Source organism: Ciconia boyciana, chromosome 1 (genome assembly GCF_034638445.1).
Source record: "Ciconia boyciana chromosome 1, ASM3463844v1, whole genome shotgun sequence".
Lineage (NCBI taxonomy): Eukaryota > Metazoa > Chordata > Aves > Ciconiiformes > Ciconiidae > Ciconia > Ciconia boyciana.
In genome coordinates this window covers 139281286-139304993 of record NC_132934.1, presented here as the reverse complement: position 1 = coordinate 139304993, position 23708 = coordinate 139281286, and the positions used below count along the sequence as shown (strand labels likewise).

The following is a 23708-nucleotide window of genomic DNA, read 5'->3' as shown; positions in this document are numbered from 1 at the left end:
ATAGTGAAATCAGTATATCACCCAGTATATATACATGTATATACAAATATATATGTTATTTCTATAGAAATGAAAAGAATTGGTGGTTTTTCTGTATTAAGAAGTGCTGTATGCTGATGCTGGAGAAAAGTTTTATTGCCATTTCTTACCATTAAAATATATATTAAAGAAGTAGTAATACAACCCCTAAATTATTATTGTAGATTTTGCATAGATGTTCGTTATGCAGTGTTTTTTCCTATATAAGTAGGGGGTAAATAATGAAATAAATAATTAATGCAGTACACAATATAGTGTTTTCAAGCAAAGGGCTTATGGTTACATAAAGCAGGAAAAATGTAAGTTAAACCCAAAAATGTGGAAAAAACCAAACCAAAACAAAAAAACTGGAACCAAAGCAACAAAGCATAGAAATAAGATCTGAAAGTTCGTGTGTAAGCAATTTTCATATTAGTACATATATATATATATTTATCTAAACAGAGTTTGACTAATCCTTCTCAATTTGAATTTTCTCAAGGATATCTGAGTACTTGCTCTATCCTATGTCAAATGAATTATTTTTCAGGTATAAACTTGTCAGCAGATGTTTCAAGGATCCAGTCTGCTTCCACCCTCATGATATGATGGGGTGTGGTGCTTCAAAACTTGGCTACTCTATACCTGGGAAGAGTGAATCAACTTTAATTAGGTCAGTCTTTTAATGTCAAAACCCTCAAGCCTTCCACTGTCCCAACAGATGCATGACAAGAAATTAAACCCACTAATCCCAGTGCTGTGTGCGTATACGTGAACTCTTGGAACACGTTGCGAGAGCTGTAAAACCAGGATTGTTTATGATACCAACAAACAAATAACACCAGGTCCTTCCTTCAGCCTCTTCTGAACTCGTAACAACCGAGCAAATTACAAATGGTAATAGTCTTTCAAATTATAAGAATATTGAGATCATATGTTTATAAAAAGTGTTTGGCAGATGATCCAGTTCAGTGCTGAAGTTTGTGGGTTCAGCCCTGCAGCCTGACATAGAAGTTGTGGCTGATAAAACCTGAACTAACTTAGCTACTGTGTCAGAATTATGTCATTGCTCAGAGCCTTTCTAACTTGTTCCAGGTGAAACAAGGCTCCCTTTTTCTTTTCTAGCCGTTGTCACTTTAAAAAACAAACCCAAAATATGAACTGTACAGTAATGTTTTTGTGTGATGTGATCAACAGGGAAAATTTTCTCAGTTGTGTACTCATGTATAGATGGTGGATGATTAGGTGTGTAGAAGTTCTTTAGGATTTGACTGAATTTTGCTCTAAACATTGTGTATGTTGTGTGCTTGTCACAACAGTCAGTGTTCATTAGTATTACAGGTAATAGAGGTGGAACGTGTAAGTACATTTATGGCTGTGGTTGCACAAGTCTGTTCTAAAATGCCATATTCAGTTGTGTAATACTTCTGAGTTAATATGGCTTTTTTTTTTTTTCCACTCAGGAGTATTTTTTTACACCTGAACAATATAAGCAAAAAACCACAGATTTTTAAATTGAGTGATACCAGGGTGGTTCCATAGGGTCTGTATCTTTATTTGAAGGGAAGGGGGGGGAATCCAGAAAGGAATCTGTTTTTTCTCCCCCTTTTTTATGTTCTCAGACCACAGCAGAGTTTCGGATGTAAATAATTCATTTGATTTTGTATGTATTTTGAAACGAAAGTTCTCATATGCAGATATATTTTAATGTTGACAGTTACGCTTCTATGCTACTTCTGTTCAGCACTAACCTGTCTCTTTGAGTCTGCATCCTTCTGTGAGATGTGTGCCTGGGGGAAGGGAGGGCAACATACCTTCTCAACTCTCCTGTGATTTATAGCTGTATATGAAGAAAATAGCAGGACCCAATGATACTGCATCATAGATAACTGTTGTTGTCTTTCCTCTTGGTATACTTTATCTTCCATTTTTCCTCTTGGTGTTTTCTGGGTCAAAATTTAGGTGTTACTCTAATTTTGTCTCTGTCAGTCGGCTATCCTCATAGATGAAATGAATCCCAATTTTAACCATGTTATTTTCTTCAAGACCTCTATCCTAAATTTCAAGGTGCTTGGAGATTAAATCATGATTTATTATACAGAATGTTATCCAGTGACTTCCTTCCCATCCTTATTTTTTTGGAGGAGCAGGGATGGGGCCAGGAACAGTAATGCCCTCCCCCCAGCCTTTATTTTAAAATTCAAGTGTTTTTTGTTTTTTTTTTAAACCAAATTCAGTCAGACACTGACCACAGGGAATGCTAACGTTTTATTTATTTATTTATTTATTTATTTTATTATTATGAACTGAAATGTAAAGCAGGTATTTTAAAATTCAACACTAAAAATGAGACAACCAAAATGCTCCGTTTTCATTCAAGTTACCAGTCTCAATTATCATGTTGATTGCTTTGTCTGGACCATTTCTACAATATTAAGCATGTATTATATTAATTTAAATCATTAAAAATACAATATGTTTTGTAATATATATATTTCAACTTAATTTGCATCGTACCTCTTTGTAATTATTTTTGCATTTCTTCCATCAAATTTCTGCAGGATATGTTCCAAAAAACATTTATTTTCCTATGTATTGATGGAAAATGTTCTTCTGTCAAAATTTCTAACCAGACGTACTTACAATTGTTTTACCAGCAAAATGATTAAATGATTTTTTATTTTATGGGCGTTGAATAACTACTTTGCATTTATACCAGAAATAATAATTAAAAAAAAAAAATTCTGGCAGCAAAAGGTACCACACACCATCCATCTTTATACCTTTTCCTAAAGCCTATCAGCTTCCATTATGGACTGAGATACCATGGAGTCTCTTGGTATGTTTGAGTGCTATAGATAAGTGTTCACAAGGAAATAAAGCTGTCCTGTGATTTCTGTGTGTTGTGCATGTTAAAATGCATTACAGAGAAAAATAGATTGTTTTGTATTATATGCTCAGCTTTCACACAGCTGTGGATGTTATTGCTGTAGGCAGCACTTTTAAAAAAAAAATCTGACTTCTAATTTTGTTTGTCTAGCCTCATGCATGCTATTATCTGTGCCCAGTGGATTGAACAGTAAACTGTATTAATTCTGGAAGTGGCTTTAGGCCATTCATCCTTGCTCGTTGTATAGGTGCAGTTCAGTTTCCAGGAATCCCTAGGAAAGTTATTCCAGCTTGTTCACAAGTTCGTCAGCTCCTTCTACGAGGTTGTCCTGTTAAAGCCCAGAGAACTAATATAACAAAAGAACTTAATAAAAGATAACATAGTGTGGCAATGGCAAAGCATCGTAAACTTCCGCTTGCTGCAGTTTTGTCTGCCTCCTTAGTCCAAAATGAAATCTCTCCAATGTATCCTTACTCCAGAATACATCCGTGATGTACAATTGAATATAAAGTCATATCCTGTAATGCTTCTGTAGGAAGTCATTTGACTTAATATCGTAAAAATCTATACAATTATAGCAACATGTAAAATTTCTATAGTTATGACATGCAAAGCTCATTTTAAAGTTTGAAAGTACTATTGTGTAAGCATTACATAACACACGCCATCAGAGCCTGGCTAATACAGAAACCTAAAGCTTTCTGTACTCTAGATCCATTCATCCCAAAATGGCGAATAACATGCCGTACGTGCATCCTTGCATAGTAATAGTAATAGAGGCTGAACTGAAGGACTGCACTTTTAGCACTACGGCATCCTCTGAATGCTGAAGAGAAGTGTCACTGGAAGAACAGGTTTAAGTGCTCGTGAAGAACTTGATCTTTCCAATCTTTCAATTTACCTGTAAAAAGGCTACTGTATGTGGTCGTGTTCAGCTATCTAGGAGATCTTCTTGCGATCTTTTCACAAATGGGTTTTTGAATGAAGATGCATTACCACACCAAAAAGAAGCATGCTTATATCAAGTTGTTTTCAACCTCTGAATGCAGAAATGGGTTCAGTAAAATGCTAAGTATGCTAAAATGTCATGCGTGGAAATCAGTCTGACCCTCTTGGCGAATTATCCGGTGTTGCTTCTTTGCAGAAGCTGGCAGCATTGCCTTGATACAAGATGCTCCAGGCTTCCCGTGAATTTCAGCTATCCCTACAGATGGAGCAAGAAGGGTGAAGGTGCCTCTCTGGTTTAGCTATTACGTCCCATTTGTTCGTGGACTAGAGGGTGAACAGTCGGTCTAAGCTACTTGCAGTTCTTACTCTTTCTCTCTTACGAAAAATAAATTTCTTCATTTCTGCTCCATTCTCCTCTCCCCAGCTGATCCTTACCTCCTCAGGCCTGATTGCAGGCATAGGAGGGTAGATAAACAAGCCTTGGAGCTGTGTTATGCCTCACCTCCATCTTCCAAATCTAGAAAGGAGGAGAAGCTGACCTTACTTCATCTGTCCTTGATGTGAAAAAAAGGGGCTTGGGTAGACTTTACCATAGCAGGAGGAACAGAAATTGTTGGAGAGGCAAGATATACATGTGGGTGCAGTTAGCTGCTGATCCGAACTACAGGCAAATGTAAAGTTGGCAAAACAGATACCTAGTGAGAAATTTGGGGAATAACAGGGAGCTCTGCTGCACTGCTGCATAGCCAGAGAGTACAGTGCACTCTGTAAAATGGCAGCCCTGTAACTGCTGTGTCTATTATAGATGCACAGGAAGAGTTCAGAAATCAAAGAGGGTTAGAAGAAAACTGAAGTGCATTCTTACAAAAAGGAGGTTAATTTTTAAGTCAAGTGTTTCTGGTTTTTTTAATAGAGTTAGCACTACAGGGGAAAGACTTGTGCACATGCCTAATGGTAAGCACATCTTTTAGTGTTTTAACAAACCTGATTTTTTTACATACAGTTGGTTTGTTCACTGCAGATGAGAATTGCATTTTGCTTTGGTTAAGAGAAAAGATATCTGATCTGTTTAGGTAGCATCATGCTGTTACGATCTGCTCCTTCTACCTTTAGCATGATCAGTCAGTTACTTTTTTGATTAAGATAGGTATGCTTCACAGTTACAGTGGGGTTTTCAGCTCTAGACAAATCAAGATAGAAACAGATATGACTTCAAAAACCCTGGAAAAAAACAGCTAATGAAGAAAAGCCTTTCAGAAGCAGGATACTCAGAACTTTTATTGAAAATGTTGTACACATTTTCTGAAATTAGCACTCTATAACAGTGCTACCTAAAATTTCTAGGCAGTTGGATCTGTGTTGACTTTTTTAGCCAAATACATTTAAATTCATACAAGCTGCTGAAATTTAGAAGATCTGTCAGTCTAATAGAAACCCCTTGTTTATCTTGTGCATTGGACCAAAACTAAGATCATTTGATCAAACAAATCTCTTGTTTCTGGTCCAACCTGATCTTACAAGATGTTGAGGGCCCCCCCCCAGCTTCTCCCAGTTAGTACTTCATTATGAAAGATAAATAAAATATAATTTAGCGAGAGACCACATGTGCAAAACTCAATGGAAAAAGGAAATATTTAGGGTCTATATGGTGACAATGAAAACCTGTATAATGATGGAAACGATTTTCACAGCAGTAACAATGCAGCAGTGGTAATATCTTAATATGTGTCAAGATAATGTTCACAATTAAACCACTTAAAAATATTTGTATGAGAATAAGTTTTGCAACTGCTAGTGCTGTTCTGTAATCTGAACAGTTATGCAAATACATGTGTGAAAGACAAAACCAAAAATTACCACAGATTTTTTTTCCCCAAGTAAAATCAGCAAGACTTATAAGCAGGACTGATCAAGTGTGAGCACTCTACCTCTGCTGTCCACGGCCTAGCCCCGTGGATTTGTAATGTGTGCCTTTGTACCACATGAGGTACCGGTGTGTGGAGAGGTGTGTTACCAGAGACCAGGCTGGTACAACGCGTGCCGTAACTTTCACACAGGCTGTCAGGTGGCCGTCGGGAAACTTGCATGCATGTATCTGGAACGACAGGAACCACGTTGGTGACCTCTGAAGTTAGAGGCTTCGTTAGAATATTCTGCAGTGTGTTTTGTAAATCCTGTTTAAACCTCTACAGAAGTAGGTCTACAAAGTTGTATGACACAATGTTACCACAGCTACATGCTAAATAACTATCTTGAAAAAAACAAAACCAAAACAACATTGCCACCGTGAAGACTGGGGCTCTGGAAACCAACACTAGCTTCAGCTTCTTTCTGTAGCTAAAACTTTCAACAATCTGTACTGAATCTGGAGCTGAGTTTCACTAGCAAGGAAATATGGAGCTTCCCAGCTCCAGTAAAATTGGAGGCAACGCACCTTCCTCCTATCTCTAGAAAGATACGGATCATGTTTTAATAAAAAAATAGCAGGGTGATTCACAAAAACCTACATCCTTGGGAGGCCGTTTACCAATGCCGAGCTCTAGTTATGTGCCAGTTATGTCACCCTTTTAACTCCATTTTCCTTTTTTTCGGTGGATAATTTAGCAACAAGATATCTCAGTGAAAATAGGACAAAAAAATTCTCAGTGAAAACAGGAATGAAGACCCTTCCCAAATATTACAATGGTCTCAACTATTGTTAAGACTACAAAGAGTTTTTTTTAACACTCTCCTTCAATAGGAAGTGCTTTATGAGACCGGACACTGTCTTTCAACTGGTAATGCAATTTTGTTTCAGAGCTCTACTCATTCTGTAAGGTTTTCCTCATGCTGTTAATAGAACAGATTTGCAGGTGTGGAGGAATATATGGACAGTATAATTTTTTTCCCTTGCTACCCTAAAATTTAATGTCTCTCAATTCCATAGTTAATAACTTTTTATCCAGGAAAAAATGTCCGATCAGCTTCCCAGAAGATAAAATAGAAATAAGCCCTATTGCAGAAGTTTCTGATACAAGTCACTAATAGTAGATGTTTTAGAAGAATTTGGGAATAATACTTTTATTGCCCAATGATAAATAAATCCCAGAGGAGACTTCCCATAGCAGAAGCTGCCTGACCAAACTCGGCAATTAATTGATCTACACCTAATGTAAAGAATTAATTAAATTTTCATATAATTATGTTGTCCAGGGATATCAAATCAGTGATCAAAGATGTGCAAGTGACTTTTTAAAATTGAATTAGTAGCCCCCCTTTTTTTCAGAGATAAAGTTCAGAGTATGATTTAGTCACTTGTACTGTTTTATTCCAATTAGAAGGTTAATTAGAGTATTTCCTTCTATCCAGACAATATAGTCAGCTCCCTTCCCTTGTAGGTGTTGCATCATCTAAAAATTTAGTTGCTTGTCCCTCACAAATTTGCTAAACGTACCTCATGTGAATGGTGAGGCTATTTTTGCTGTTGCAGAGAAACATTAAATGTCTCTAAAGAGTGATCCATGAAAAGCTCACCTAGTGCAGAAGAAGCCACCTAGGACCAGGCAATGGGAAGCACTGAACCACAGAAGGTTTGGTCTCTCCTCTTGGATGGAAGGGGCACGAGCCTCCCCAGCCCTATTGGTGCATGTTTAGGCATGCCTTGTAAGTATGGGCAGAATTTATAGACCAAAGAGGAAGACATGCCTGAGATTAAGTAGTTGGAGCGTGGGTGATCCAGATTGCTTTCTTAGGGTTGAGGGTTGGGTAGCCGTAATCCATTCTAATCCTGATTTATGTGCCACCGTGGGTCTTGTCCTCCTGTGTGTTTAAGGAGAGAAGGAAACCTAACCCCAGCTAACCTAGGACTGGGGTAGTGAATGGAGGAAACACAGATAGTGATCACTGTGCCTTCCTCCCTCCAACGCTTCCCTTTTGTGTGCATCACTCGATGCATGTCAGCTTTGAGGTGTTAGCAGATTTTAGAAACATGACTGGTTACTCTAAAAGGCTGGGAAGTTGTGTGCGAGTGCCTCCCTCCTTTGGTGGGGACTGTGAGGGAATTGCCAGCCTTTCTGGGTCAGAAGGGGAATAACGAGTCCATTTTGCAGTTGCTAATTCCCAGTTAGCTCTACAGTCCTTAGCAATTTGGCGTGGCTATAGGACAGGGACGAAAGGTGGTGCGTTCTCGGTTTGTGATTTCCCCTTATCTGCTGTCACTGTAGGCTGGTACCAAAAGGGACATCCTTGTAGCTATCTTCTCAATGACTTTAACACACAAGCCCTGGTGGCCACACACCACGATGTAGGGTCCGATTAGAAGCGTTGTTACAACAGAAAGTTATGTGGGGTGTGCGTGGGAGGCAGTAGTTTTCTGTTAGACTGATTGATCTGCCTTGCACTTCTCCTCTCCCTCCTCACTCCTCCGCGCTGCAGCCACGGGGTCACGGGCTCTGAGGCAAGTGAGGAAGAGCCGAGCAACCAGGAGAGCAACTGGGGCTGTGTCAGTGGTGGCAATCTCCAGTTAACTCAGTTAGATGCAGAGTGAAAATCTCTTGCTTTTCAGTTCTTAAACCCCATGGCTGCATCTTTTCTCTGTGTGCTCTGTATTTTGCTTCGTCTTTGAGGTGGCCTGTTAACTTAGCTGAAAAAGCCTTGAGGTACCCAGAACGGTTTGGATTTTAAATAATTTGTTCAGCTTCAGCTTTGGGATTTTGTAATAGTTTGGGTTTGGGCTGCTAGCTGGAAACGTACTCTCCAGTGTATTTCCCAATGTTTTAACCTGAGCGAGTAATTTTAGGTTAGGCAGCCTTCCTCTTCTGCTCCTCAGCCTTCATCTTCATCCTACACTGTGGACTTTCCCTGGGAACTGTAGGGTGGTGGCGTAGGTGTCTACCCACAGCTCTCTGGGTGACCGCACTGGTAGCCCCTCAGCTCCCTTGGTTGGATCCCTTTCTCCTGCAGAAAGCCACGAGAGGGAATGATGGAAAGGCCCGGTCACTCTCCCCCCAAGCTCCCATGGCAAAAGACTGGGCTGTGTGTCTGATATCTCTCACTAATAATGATGCTTCAGATCTGTTATTTATTTTTCTAGGGTCTTTTAAGTAAAGTCTACTGTGAATATTTGGTATACTGTGTTAGCCTGAATTTTTTCTAATATGGAAGTTCTGCATTTTTGCCGAATGTGCTGTGAATACTTAAACTTTGTTTATTCCTTTTGCCTTTTTAGTGTGTTAGCGAGAGTGGGAAGACACAAGCTCGTACTTCTATATAATGTTTTTGAGCAGCTTTTATTTCTTGTTCTTTGAAGTATGTATCTGAGAGAATGGAAGGTACTTTATTTTTTCTGTGAGCTATTTTAAATGATTAGCCAGTTTTCTGTACACACACACAAACACACACAAATACATGTATGTGCAGACACATGTACATGCATGCACACACATATAAACAAACATATATAAGCACCTTAGACCAAACTCTTTAAGAAATGGGTGTTCTTCTGTATTCTCTTCCTGCTTTGCTTTCTGAAAAGTAGTAGCCTCAAAGGTTTTAACCCAATTATATCAATTTTCTGCATTCTCATCAAATATATTTGCCTAAGTGTTAAGGTATCAGCCTGCCCCATTTCCTCTTCACAGAAGTGTTCTTCGCACCTACAGCATTCTTCTGTTTTTCATATTAGAAATATTTGCATCAATATTAAACCTTTGCTGAGTCACTGCTGACCCATGTTTCTATAAAGCTTTACTTACAGTGTGGTTCTGTATTTTGATATAAAATGTCAACATCTATACTGGATGGGTTAATTTATTTGGAGAAAGTCATGACATCACTTAAAGAAAGGCTAGGCCGTCAGCTGAGGATATGGTTTAACATAATCCTTACCTGTTATGACTATACTGGAAGTAATTTGTAGCCTGCTGTAATGAAAACAATATGTTGAACTGAATTAAAAATTATCTCTGGTACAGGGAGGAATTTCACCACATAAAAATCTTAGCACATGGTGGGTTTTTTTTTCTTCTGAGGCTGAACTAAATATTGCAATAATCAGAAGGCTATTGCTTCAAATAATAAGTTGAGGTAGTTGGGGAGGAGTGCATTAACTCTTTATGTGCCACATTTATGTTTCAGTATATCTGCTAATGCTATTGCACAGTTTTTAGCATTTTAAATATTTGATAAATAGTACTTATGTTCAGTGCTGCTTTACATCACCTGATCATACTGCAGCCAGCTGTGTGCAAAGAAATTCATAAATGGGTCCTCCACCTGAAAGATAGTTGAAGAAACTGTCCAATATAGAGGTACCTGTTTTGGTCTGGCAAATCACACAGATTACGTAGTGCTGTCTGTGGTGGGTTGACCCTGTCTGGAGGCCAGGTGCCCACCAAAGCCGCTCTGTCACTCCCCTCCTCAGCTGGACAGGGGAGAGAAAATAAAACGAAAAGCTCGTGGGTCAAGATAGGGACAGGGAGAGATCACTCAGCAATTATCATCACAGGCAAACCAGACTCGACTTGGGGAAATTAGTTTATTTTATTACCAATCAAATCAGGGTAGGATAATAAGAAATAAAACCAAATCTTAAAACACCTTCCCCCCACCCCTCCCTTGTTCCCGGGCTCAACCTTATGCCTGAGTTCTCTACCTCCGCCCCCAGCAGCGCAGGGTGACGGGGAATGGGGGTTGCGGTCAGTTCATCACACGTGGTCTCTGCCGCTCCTTCCTCCTCAGGGGGAAGACTCCTCACACTCTTCCCCTGCTCCAGCACGGGGTCCCTCCCACAGGAGACAGTCCTCCACGAACTTCTCCAATGCGGGTCCTTCCCACGGGCTACAGTTCTTCACGAACTGCTCCAGCGTGGGTCCTTTCCATGGGGTGCAGTCCTTCAGGAGCAGACTGCTCCAGCGTGGGTCCCCCAGGGGGTGACAAGTCCTGCCAGCAGACCTGCTCCAGCATGGGCTCCTCTCTCCATGGCTTCACTGGTTTTGCCAGGAGCCTGCTCCAGCGTGGGCTTCCCACGGGGTCACACCCTCCTTTGGGCACATCCACCTTCTCTGGTGTGGGGTCCTCCACGGGCTGCAGGTGGATATCTGCTCCACCGTGGACCTCCATGGGCTGCAGGGGGACAGCCTGCCTCACCATGGTCTTCACCAGGGGCTGCAGGGGAATCTCTGCTCCAGTGCCTGGAGCACCTCCTCCCCCTCCTTCTTCACTGACCTTGGTGTCTGCAGGGTTCTCACATATTCTCACTTTTCTCTGTGGCTGCAGTTCCTGTTGTGCAGGTTTTTTCCCCCCTTCTTGAATTTGTTATCCCAGAGGTGCTACCATCGTCTCTGATGGGCTCGACCTTGGCCAGCAGTGGGTCCATCTTGGAGCCGGCTGGCATTGGCTCTATTGGACGTAGAGGAAGCTTTTAGCAGCTTCTCACAGAAGCTACGCCTGTAGCCCCCCCCAGCTACCAAAACCTTGCCATGCAAACCCAATATTCTGTCTTAATTAGTCCCTCTGGTAGGCTGAAATGCTGAGCTTGTAATACCTCATCGCTTGTGATAAAATTGTGGTGTTTAGGAGGAGGTAGAAAATGCTGAATGTATAATCTTCATTTGTAATAATATCAGGTGTATCACTCTTTCTATCTAGTTTTTCACTCTTTTTTTGCATGCATTGATGGTTTTCCCCTTTTGCCAAATAATTGTTAATGGGCCTTTCTTAAATTCCCTTCCCTTCATCTCTCTTGATCATCAGACTTTACTGAGAGGAACTGTTTTAGATGTTGAATCTTTTACGTGTTGTCCTTAGGCATTATAAAGTGTTATTGAATGACAAAGTGAGTTAGTAACTATGGTAGCCACTATTGTATTCCTTGTGATGGTTAAGCATACTACAAGAAAGACCTTTTTGAATTAGAGTAGTTTGTTAGTAACTTCCTTGCTTTGTTAATTTTTGCCCTCTTGCTCTCCAAGTCATAGAGGAATAGTTAGTTATACTTTATGTGTGAGAGGGAGTGAGGACTGGGTGATGTGTGCACTACCGTCTGTGAAGGCTCAGTGGGAAATCCCTGGAAGTGTTCAAGGCCAGGTTGGATGGGGCTTTGAGCCACCTGGTCTAGTGGAAGGGCAGGGGAGTTCAAACTAGGGGATCTTTAAGGTCCCTTCCAACCCAAACCATTCTATGATTCTACGAAAAGGGATGGCTGGAGGATGGTTCATTTAAGTGGTCTTCAGAGAACGGAAAAACACCTTTTTGGCAACCACCAGCAGCAGCAACTGTCTGACCTTGTTGCTCTCCCGAGAAGAAAAAGTGCAACAGGCTCACAAATAATTTCATTAACAATTTACTGACAATTACTCCTGATTTGCTTAGCACTTCTGGCACAGAAAACATTACCCTTATTTGAGAAGTCAGGAGTACCTTATTTTGAGATACAGGAAAACTGTGCTGTCATCCCTTGCTAGAAAGCAAGTTTGTGTTCACAGCAAGTACTGCATTTGCTTATTGTATGTTATGTAAGGTCTCCTTTGAACTTGATATGTGTGATATTTCACAGGAACACTGGAATATTGTTATTTTTCAGAATGCACCGCCAAGCAATGCAAATAATACCAGTCTATAGGAACATAGTATTTTCTGAAATACGCTATTTTAAAAATGATGATGAAGTGGTGACACAAATCAATAAAGCTAGGGGATTTTCAAAGTGGAGAAAAGTCTGAAACATCTCTCCTTCAGTCTTCCTGTGTGCACTGGTACTAGCTTCTGCTCAAGCCTTAGTTTTAGTGTCAGTTCTAATTCTTCTGTATTTATCTGACAGATTTATCTCTGTCAGCCACAAGATTTGTATGCCATCTCATACTTTAGTTTCTGATGTCTGTACTTAACTGATTCGTTTCCTATCTGCCTAGTCCATCTTTTCATTTTTGGTAAAATGGATTTATCTTGTTTTTATGATTAAATGGAAGGAGTTGCTAAGGAATCAGATCTGGATCCTTTATTACATTTTAGCATTGTTCCTTGGAAACCTGATTATATCTTGCAAATTAGACTAACATCTTGAAGGTAATAAATCCTGCATAGCTTGTTAAATATCCCATTTTTTACTTCTAGATTCTTACTGAAGCAGAATGATATTATTCCAAACTTTGCTGAGTGTGAAGTGTTCTGCTGTTGCTCTATGTGTTCACTAGTAACTAAGCATTTGCCATGCTAGGACAGAATTATTTTGTCTCAAAGACTTTACATTCAGAGTATAAGTTCATAACTGTCAGTTAAATAATGGCTTTTTATTAATGATATTTAAATATTTATCATCTCTCAAACAGTTGTGAAAACGCAAGGGAAATACTTTTCTAGACAAATTCAAATCCATGTCTATTAAGCCTCTGTTTATCTTCCTTTTTCAACTACATGGCCAATACCTCTTTTTTGTTATTTGATGGGCTATAAAATTCACTTTTGTGTCTGATGAATTGAAAATGTGCAGCATATACATATTTTGTTACTGCTGATAATTGGATTAGAATTTTGCTGGTAATACTTGCTTCTGAGAGTGTATGGTATAGATCCATTTGCATTTATGAAATAGTTTTAATTCGCGTTTCTGACTGGGAAGTGTTCAGAGTATGTATATGTATTTTCTCCTTCTGTGCTGGCTCCTGAATACCTTACAGCTTTACTCATGTGAGCAACAACTTTACTCATGTGAGCAGCCTCCATTAATAAAGAGATCTTTTGACAGTCCGTGCTCTGAGATGTTTCTTGACATTTCTCAGTATTTTTCTCTGGTGAAATTCTTCTTGCTACTGACAATGAGACACTGAAATGGAGACAGTGCTGAGAGCTCATTGACCTAGTATCAGATGCATTTGGACAGAGTGCATTTTCAGTCATCTCCAGATGAAAATCTTGAAAATAAAAGTGTTGGGTTTAAAAAAAAACCAAACAAACCAACACCACCACCCCCACCCCCCCCACCCCACCCCCGATTTTGGCTTCTTATCATTGATAATTATGCAACTGATCAGTTTAGGAAAGTAAATATATGATGTGGTTGCCTCTGACAGGAGAGATTGAATTCAGTGACCAAAAAGGACCATTTATTCAGCAAATCAAATGTACTTCAGTGATGCTTACTTGAAATTTAGGCTTGTGATGAAAGCTGAAAACACTGGGCAGGAATAATCATTCCTGTTGGCAAGGAACAGGAAATCAAGGTGATGAACTAAAACAGGTGATTAAGACGTTAGACACAAAAAAAGATCTGTATTTAGCGAGGAAACAGGAGTGAAAATATAAGTAAATAGAGCATGCAAGCATAGACTGCAAAGGAAAGGAATTCCTGCAATAAGACAGTGGACAGAGGAGCATTTCCAAGCCATGAGGTGGTAGCCGGGTTCATATACCAGCTACCTCCTGACCTGTATTAGATGGAAACTAAACACGCACCAGCTCTTTCACCTTGATTTCCACACTAAGGAAACTCTGGTGGAAGTGCTGGAACTTTTGTGAGTGTGGTTAGCCCCCACCATCGGTGACGTGTGGACAAGCACCTACCTTCTGCTGCTTGCTGACAGAGGTATGGGGATATTAACCTAACCTGTCCCTCCGGAGCTGTAGAGAGATCTTGAGGTAGGGAACACTTTGGCACAGCAATTGCTGTTTAGCTGCCTTTGCTGCTATGGGTTGTCAGCCCAAAGGGGAGTTACATGTGATGCGGGAACAGTGCTGTCACTGCAGAATAAACAAATCCCCCATGCTGGGCCAGCACTAGCAAAGTAGAAATCGGAGAAGTTCAAAGAAGCAAGTAAATGAAGAACTGTTTTTGCTCCACTGAGGGATCTAAGATAGGTTGCCCTCTGTACACAAGCAAGCTTCCAGCAGTTACTGAAAACAGATTTGACAGCAGCATTTTTTACAATTAAATCAGAACTTCTGAGTGTCACATAGTGAAACTGGAGATTAAAGTTGGGAGATGTGCTATTTCTTCACCTGTTGAGCTTCCTAAAAAGAAATGTGGCTTTATTACCTTTATTTTTTAATGTAAATTTCAGTAGTTTGAATACAGATCTTCAAAGTAATAGTTGTTCATAATGAGCATCAGTCAAGTATTTTTTTTTTCTCTAATCTCCCCTTTAAAATGATAGATGTGATAGACGTAAGGTGCTTTCCTGCCGCTGAGGCATGCGTAGCTGGAAGAGCAGATGTACCACGCGGAGAGTCACGACTCCGGGCAGCAAGCTCCTCTTGTGCAGTTTCTTTAGTAATTGTAACTCACGGTGGCCTAAGGTTTGCTCTAATTTATACCCCTAGGATATATTTCTTAGATAGCACAATGTAGTTGAAAGATTAGAGGCCCGGGGGATCTCTGCCCTGGCTTCCATATATTCCAATCCCTGCTGCCAGGGAATGGGTGGGGTAGGAGAAGGCTGCCTTGTCAGTTTTGGTCAAGGTGAGCATTCCCAGGCTTTAGCAGGGCTGTCCCACAGCAAGAAGAGTTTTCAGCTGCCTACTTGCCTTAGAAATCCGTCCATTATCTGTTATTTGAATTCTGTGTCAGGATCAGGTCGTATTTTAGTTTGTGCCCTGGAGAGCTAGCAATTTCGGTATCTCTGTGTCACTTTAGTGTATCGTGTATATATTGTAGGCTCTCACCATTCTGAACTTGTGTGCTGTTGGTCCATCAAGAGTTGCTAATTAGAGGACATTGGTGGAAAAACGTCATGTGTGTGTTAGTTTCCAAGATTCCCTGAACCCTTGGCATATAATTCATTACCAAAACAATTGAGAGCCTGTGCTCAAAGTGGTGGGTTAATATACTGCCTTTGTCAAGGCTTGTACTAGGAAAAGAGGAAACAAAGGATTAAATGACTGGAAGAGGAAAACTTATCTCTTCCTGTTCTCCACCATGGGTTGTTTTGGTTTATTTTTATGTTACAGTCAAGAAAATTACTCTTTTATAGACTTAATATCTGGCTGCTTCTTTTAATCTATAGTGCACGGGATGGCTGAGTATAGGAATGCACATGCAATATTTATGTTGCTGTGTGACAAAGATATGCTCTTAACTCAGCCTGATCTGAAAATAAGAGCTTTTGTGTCAGGATAGCTCTTTTGGCCAGAATCCCTATTGCTTTTTTCACTATGCTGCAGCCCCTAGTATTAATGATGTTTACAGGTACCTCATATTTCCCTTTTTCCCTTTCCATTTGGGATTAAACTGGTCCCATATAAACATATACTGTGTCTTGATAAACAACGGTGCTGCAATATGTGAAGCAGTGCTCATTTCATATGTAATGTTCAAAACTTCACTCTTTTTTTCTGGGAGGTTGCCTTTCTTAGTAAACTGTTGATTCTTAATTCTTGACCACTGACTGAGCCTGCGTTTTCTCTCCAAATACTCTCCCCAGCTGGACTTCTGTTGTTCTGAAGAGCCAATAAGTAATGAATGGCAGACAATGTCTTCCAGGGCTCGACCACCTGCTGTCAGAGTAGGTCACTGGAGAAACTGTGGCTCTTTGCAAGAGTGTCCTCTATAAATCAGGGCCACAGTAGGAAAAGGTGAAACCTGAAGTCAGTGGAGTTCTGCAGCAGCTCTGGAGAGGGAGTTAGCTGACATAGACTTCGATGCAGTACTGATGAAAATGTGTGGAAAGCTGAGCATCAGAGATCATGGGGAATTCTCTGTTTCTACTTGCCCAGTAAGATCTTAACCACAATACGCACACTCTTTGAGGTGAAGAAGGTCCCCTTGTTATTTTGAAACTGATTATAGTTGCAACTATAATGTCACATGGTAATACCATCACTTTAATAAGGGGGTTTCTTTCTTTGGTTTGCTTTTTGCAGGTGTGGTTAGGGTCTCTGCTTGTGTGTTGAACACAAGTCAAGTCACCTATTCTTTCTTTCAAACTGGACGGCATCAACATGACTGTTAGACTGCAAATATTTTGGTAAGGGCTGTTTTGACAACATGCAAAAATACTTCCTGCAAAGGATAAAATAGCTGCAATAGCTGCAAAGGAAAAAAAAAATCTAATTTCCTTGGGATTTAATAGGATAGAAATTTTAAACCCTTGATTAAAATTTTTATCTTACGCTGTTTCTAAGCATTTTGCTTACTTTCGCTTTTCCCTGCGTCCTTGAGAGGAGGAAACTTAGAAGATGGGAATCCAAAGCTGAAACAAAATCTATTAAAAATAATGCACTAAAAATATTCAAAGTTTTTAAAAGAAGAAATTTTAATGGAAAAAACATCGTATTGTTGGTAATTGCTTTTACCAAGTTTCCCTTGAAAAATTTCAGTGTTCTCTGTATGTTGAAATGAATGTGGGTATTGCGCAGTGAAGTAATTTGGAGTGAGTCTTTCTGCTCTCTTTTTTTTTTTTTCACATTTGCCTTTCCCAATCTCAACAGGAGTTACCTGAAAACAATACATTGTTTTGGTTTTTTACTATCTTTTGTGACTATATTAGTATTCTAACCTTGACTTAGTATCTGAGATTGGGTGGAATTGACTCAGAGCGGTGTCTGGCCAGTAGTCTCTAGTGCAGGTGACATTTCAGGGAAATTAGAAATCTCTCCTTTTTAAAGCTCTTCTGCGTGTAAGTATCTTAAGTTATTTACCGATGCTTTCAGGGAACTTAATACCTGTAAGAGATGCTTGAGTGTTAATTGCACTAAAGTGTAGCTCTTTCAGATGGCATTGGTTGTTTTATTGTTGTGTATTGATGTTTAGGATAATTGTGATGTAGACTGCCATTAGCATGCTTGGTCATCAGGGAGTCATAGAGGTCCTGAAGCAAATAACTAGTATCTTGCATCCTTTTTCTGTTGCTGTAAGTAGATAACATAACCTTTTCTGGCCAGTATTTTTTTGAGTAGATGTTTGACCTGTATGTCATGTAACCGCAAACCAAAAACCTAATCCTGCAAACATGAAAGCATGCGTGAAATTTGCTCAGATAAGCATTTTTACTGACATGGAGATTGCTGAGGTGAATAGTGACTCATTTGCATGTAGTAAGAAATCCATGAGCAGAATCGTTGGCGCTCAGAAGTGTGAAGGTGTCCAACAGTCATGCTTTAAAATCTGTTTTTTCTTTATATAGAGAATTACTTCAGGAGAAAGCACTCCTATATGCCTTATCAGAAACACTAAGAATTCTCCAGTGTTTCTTTTCAAAGCCTTTCAGAAGTCTTTCTTACTATGCAGAATATGCCTCTTCTCATGTCTAGACTAATTTTCAGAGGTCTTGACTGGGCTGTTTAGTCTGACATGCACCACAGGAGTCTATTAAATAAAATATACACAGATTAAAATTCCTATGAAATTACCTTTTTTATTATTTTATTTCTTCATCAGTAGGTCCTACATTAATATAATAAAAAATATAATATAAAATTCTATTTTTAAAATGTTTATTCTTCCACACGGATACTTTCTGCTTTTCATTAGATTAGTGTAGTTTAATACTCTGGCTCTCATATACTAACAAGAAATACTGCACCGTTTGGCTGGAACTACATCAGCAGGTGTTTAGGTCCCACCAATTCATATTAGGAGTTACTCAGTTTCGAAGTCATGCAAATATTTCTACTGATCTTTCAACAAAGCTGTAACTTTTTATCTCAACAGCCAACTTTGTGTGTTAAATATCAGGTACTCTGTTCTGTGGAAACTTCCCTGTACTTTCAATGTATTTCCCTATACTCAGCTGTAATGTGTTCCTAAGTGGCTAGATCTCCATGGTGTAGAGGTTCAGCATGCTTTGGTTTCAAACTCTGAATGTGGGCAACCTTGCCAGACATTACCTGTGATATTAATTTAATTGGTAATACTGAATATTTTCACTGGGATGTCATGAATGCCCCCCAAAAATATGGGAGACCTAGTTTATAGTCTACTGCTCAGTATCTGAGTGGCCAGCTGGTTGGTTACTCTGTATGGAGAACTTCAATGGCTATGTGTGGCATGAGTAGTTGTAGGAAATCTTGATTGCCTATGCTGTTGCTTTGATGCAAAATGCAAGACAATAAACTGAAGGAAGTAATTCCGGTCTTGTGTGTTTTGCTTTTGATCTTCTGAACAAATTTAAATTTACTGTAAATTGATCAAAGTTAGAGGAAACTCAAGCCAAAAGTATCACTGAAGTGATGCCCCTAGCAAACCTGGTAAAATACTACTTGTAAAATTTTCAAGTGCTCCTCCTGTAGTTTCTTGCTTCCGTGTTATGGCCATTAACTACACTGTCTTGTTTCTGGTTTGCAGGTTATTATCCCACCTGACATTTGCATATGCTGAGTCCTTATCCTGTGCCATACATATACATTCTCTCACATCATACAAATACATACATGCTGCATTCACAAAATACATTAATTGCAAGATAATCTTCACTGTCCGTTAGAAAGGAATGTGCTTGTAAGATAACCATATATTTAGGAGCTTTAGAGTCACTGAATTTGAAGGGAGTTAGGCTCTTTAATGTAGACACAGGCTCTGTGTTGTGCCTGTGCTTTATTTTTTCCTTACTCTGATAGTTTTCATATATAAGATTCTAAAGATTAAAAGGTAAAGTGGTGAGGTCAGTCAGAAGGGATAAGTGGGTCTTAGTGACTAGAAATTGAAGTATTGACGATAATTGAATCTGTTCAACTGTGTTGTGATTTAAAAAACCCTGTTTCTTTCATGCTAACATCAAAATGAAACAGTGCTCAGATATAGATAATTTAGTATTCTTGAGACATTAATTGAAAGATCAAGCACTATAAGGCAGCAATGCAAACTTCCTTAATTTAGTCTCGTAACTGTGTATCATCGTTGGCCCATATGGGTAATTTACTGTAAATGACTTTAATTCTTGTCCTTCCTGATAACACCGTACCACATTGTCAATTTGAAACACTGCCTGCTCATTTTTGCTTGCAAACTGCAATGTTTCTTTTACCATGTATACATACAAAGATTTCGGTATGTATTTGTATACATGCAAACTGTATGCCTTATTTGCAAATGTAACTTGGCATGTATATTCTCCAGTTAGGAATGTGAGTAGATTATGCTGGTAGGACTTTACAAGAGGTACATGCATTTGTATTCAAATAAAATAGTTTTTGAAATCTTCTTTAAATCATGCTAGTTTTCTGCATGCAGATTCCATATTAGAAATAAAAAATACACTTCTTTTTTATCAGATTCATGGACTCTGAAATTTTAATGTATAAATATTATTCATGTAGATCCCAACTGCAAACAGCAGGAGATAGTTGTCCTGGTTTTCAAATTACTTACTTTTTGTCAGAAAAAGTCAAGCGTGCACTGAGTCATGTATTTTATATTCCATGTGTCATAGACCAAGAACCTAACCAGAATTGTGCCTGATATTTATCTGCAATTTCAGTGAAGCATAACCTTTTCCATTATCAAAAACAAAAGGGCCAAATGATACATTCACATCTAGCTAATGAGTGTGTGTGGCACAGGACAGAAAACCACCTTTACGGCCTGGGCCAAATTGTGCTACTGCAGATTAATAAAATGCTGGGTGTTACTGCAGCTTCGTATGAGATGGGTCATCATCAGGCTTGGCATAACTGGCTGTATGATGGCTTTTTCATCCTTTCAGTTGTAAAGTAAAAGACATGCGCTTAAGCCACCTTGGAGTTATTTTTTCCCCACTGCTGGGCAGTTAGCTAACTGTGAAGAATATCTGTCCCTAGTTGTAACCGACTCAGCTCGGCTGACCAGCGGTAGCATGCTAGGTCATGTCAATTCAGTTGTTTCTGGTCCATACCTTCCTTCAGTGATGCATGAAAGTGCTCTGAAAACATAAATATCTGGAAGGTATATATATTTCATCTGTAGAAGTGATGTAGTGAGTTATATTAGTCTACGATTTCTATGAGGTAATGCTCGAGGCTTTACACAGCTACGCTCTTTCGTTTTAGTGCAGCACTGTTACTGACGCTGACTTTTGCACCACAAGGTACTAGCAGAAGCCATCCGATCTGCCTTAGATATTTGTGAGCTTTTACCTCACCGGTAATACGTTCATCTGTGGAGGATAGCTCATACTACAGATCTAAATGGGAAATGGTTAAGGTATACATGTGATAATGGGTGAAAAAGAGAAACCAAATTCAAGTATAACTGATATGTATTTTCTGAGAAGAAGTGGTAGTCTGTTGCTTGACTAGAATGCTTGCTTTATTTACAGAAAAAGACTCCCATGTCTTAGCTCAGGGGCCAGTGCTCGCTCTGCTAGTTGCTTGGAAGAAAAAGTATTTTTTGCAACTGCAAAAAGTATGTTTTGCAACTGCAAAACATGCATGGCATTTCTGAGGCAATCAAGAGATCTCGAGCTTTAAGGGAAAGTAATTCATGTTCTGTCTGGTTCTAGTGATGTTCATGGTCCAGGCAAACTTTTCACAAAGATAGGTTTTTATTAGTAGCCTTAGGAGTATTTGATTGTGATTGTGAAATTAACACTATGATGTGAGTAGCTACAATACACTATGTTGTGCAGGAACTGCCAAGCTGTTTGCTTGGTACCAGTCAGCTCCTTTGTCCATCATTACTCTTTGGATTTGTGCTCCTGCATTTTTAGATTTTTTTATTGTGACCTGTCATTTTCAGTATGATCTGAATTTTAGAAGAAGAAGAGCATTCAAATTATAAATTCAGAATCCTGAAAACATTTTTCAGGAGAACATATCAGTGTAAACATGAGCTTTGGTAGAAGTGATTATAATTGAGCACCTTTTGCTCTGGCAACTAAGAGCAAGTATGTGTGGGAGGAGGTGGTCTAACATCCAGAGGCTTGTCTAGATAGGATCACCACAAAAAGGCACTTTCAGTGCCAGCTGAGGACATGAAGATGAGAGCAAGCAGTGGGGAGACCACCCCCATGTCGAGGTGGGTGGAGGTTTGGCCTTTCTGGGTATCTTCTGTGTGGCTCCTCAGCAGGCTAATGCAATTACGTGGTAGAGGAGAGAAGTGGCCATCTATAGCCATCCATTTAGAAGCAGCTGTTGAGTGCAGGCACGGGCATTTGGCATGGAGTAACAGGAGTACCCTTATTACTGTGCACTGTGTAGTTTATGTGTTTGCTGCTAGTGTTTGAAGGTGTATATTTAGGATTAAGAATCAGAAAGTCTCAGTTGCTAATTCAGCTCTGAGAGCCCCCAATGTCTGGTCTCAGACAGGTCATGCTAGTCTTTATCTCGATATGCAAATATTTAAAATGAGAAGAACATCTGTTAACATCATAGGATGTTGTGTAGATGATTTAATGGTTGTAGCAGTCTGAATTAGGTAAAGTGCTATGATAATGCTACTAAGATGGCTCTAAGCCACCAGTATGATGCAGCTATGAAAAAGGCTAATGTGCCTCTACAACGCATTAGACATGATATTTTTGTAGAGAGAGGGAGAAACGCTAATAGCATTTCACAAAACCTTCCTGAGACCTCATTTGGAATATTGTGTCCAACGTTTTTCCCTTACAGTGAACAGAACGATGGACTTAAATTGGAACAGGTGCAAAGAAAGGCTACTAGGCTGATCAGAGTTACAGAGTACTTACCTTTCACAGAGCGAATTAGAAAGCTTTTGTCATTTAACTTAGTCAAATGAAGGTTGAGAAGGGATAAAGTTATTCTTTGTAAATAAATTTATGGGTAAACATCAGCAATGAAGAACTGTTTCAGCTAAAGTATAACTAATTTTTTTCTGGTATTGATATTATAAATTGGTCCTGAATGAATTTAGACAAGAAATTGTAAGAACTTTCTTCACCATTTCTTCTGAACAGGACAGTGGGGCAAAGAACCTGAACACTTTTAAGCTTGAGTTTAGTAAGCTGCAGAGGAGATTTTATTCTGGAATGACTATAGAAAGTTGAGACGAGTTTATATGAGACGAGTCTTTGGATTTGAAGTATTGAGGGGTCTGAAGCGAGGCTGAAATTGTTAGTTTTCATTATATTTATTTGGCACTAACAATGTGCTTCAGCATTTCCAGTGGTTGCTTGTGGATAAGAAGTATGCTTTTTCTGCTCTCCTCCCAAACCCTTTAATAACTACTTATTTTACATGTCCCCTGTTCTACCCCCCATCTTCTCACATTCACCATGGAACTGATTACAAGGTCTGGGATCAGGAATGAATGGCTCCCCCTGAGGAAACAGAGGATAAAATAGGTAATTTTCATCCCCTTTTGTTGTGTGATGCATGGTCCACTTCTTGTGATCTTTAGAAGAAGTTGTTACTTGGCAATTGTTAAAAAAATAGGCAGCTATTGCAAAGACATAGGCTATAGACAGTGCTCTCAAGCTCCATCTCTCCCTCTATGGTCCTCTATAATTATAGCCTTTCCTATAGCTATTTTGCCTTTTGTAGGGTATTGAGAAGCATTTTGTGGTGTTTAGGGCACATGGAGTGGATATACTATGGAAACTTCAGAACTGAATATTCATCGTGTGGTTGCCTGCCGTTGCACATCCATCCGGAAGGGACCATCCTGTGTCTCTGAACTATGCAGAGGCACACATTGAAATGCCGTGTTGGTGATCCAGACAAGGTGTTGCATTCTTTCTGCTACTCAAACTTTGCTGTTTGGTGCGGAGTTTTTCTGTCATGTTGTCCTAAGAATATACGTATTTGTCTTCTCCTATGCCCCAGAAGGATTGTTTTCAGTAAGTGATGCCTTGCAGTTTGGTTATCCCTCTGCCTTTGCATTTGCAGCATTTCTGTGAGAAAGTGGACTTCCAGGGAAATCCACATATCATCAAAGACCTCAGATTGAAAAGGGAAATACGGAAGGAAAGAGAGATGTGAAATTCTTTCACAAGCTGTAACATTGGTATTG

General features: G+C 39.4%; 1 protein-coding gene across 3 annotated transcripts in view; it reads left to right on the top strand.

The window, feature by feature from the left end:
* The window catches only part of TBL1X (transducin beta like 1 X-linked), a 206258-nt gene that overhangs the window by 27518 nt on the left and 155032 nt on the right, over positions 1-23708 (top strand). The window lies entirely within an intron of this gene.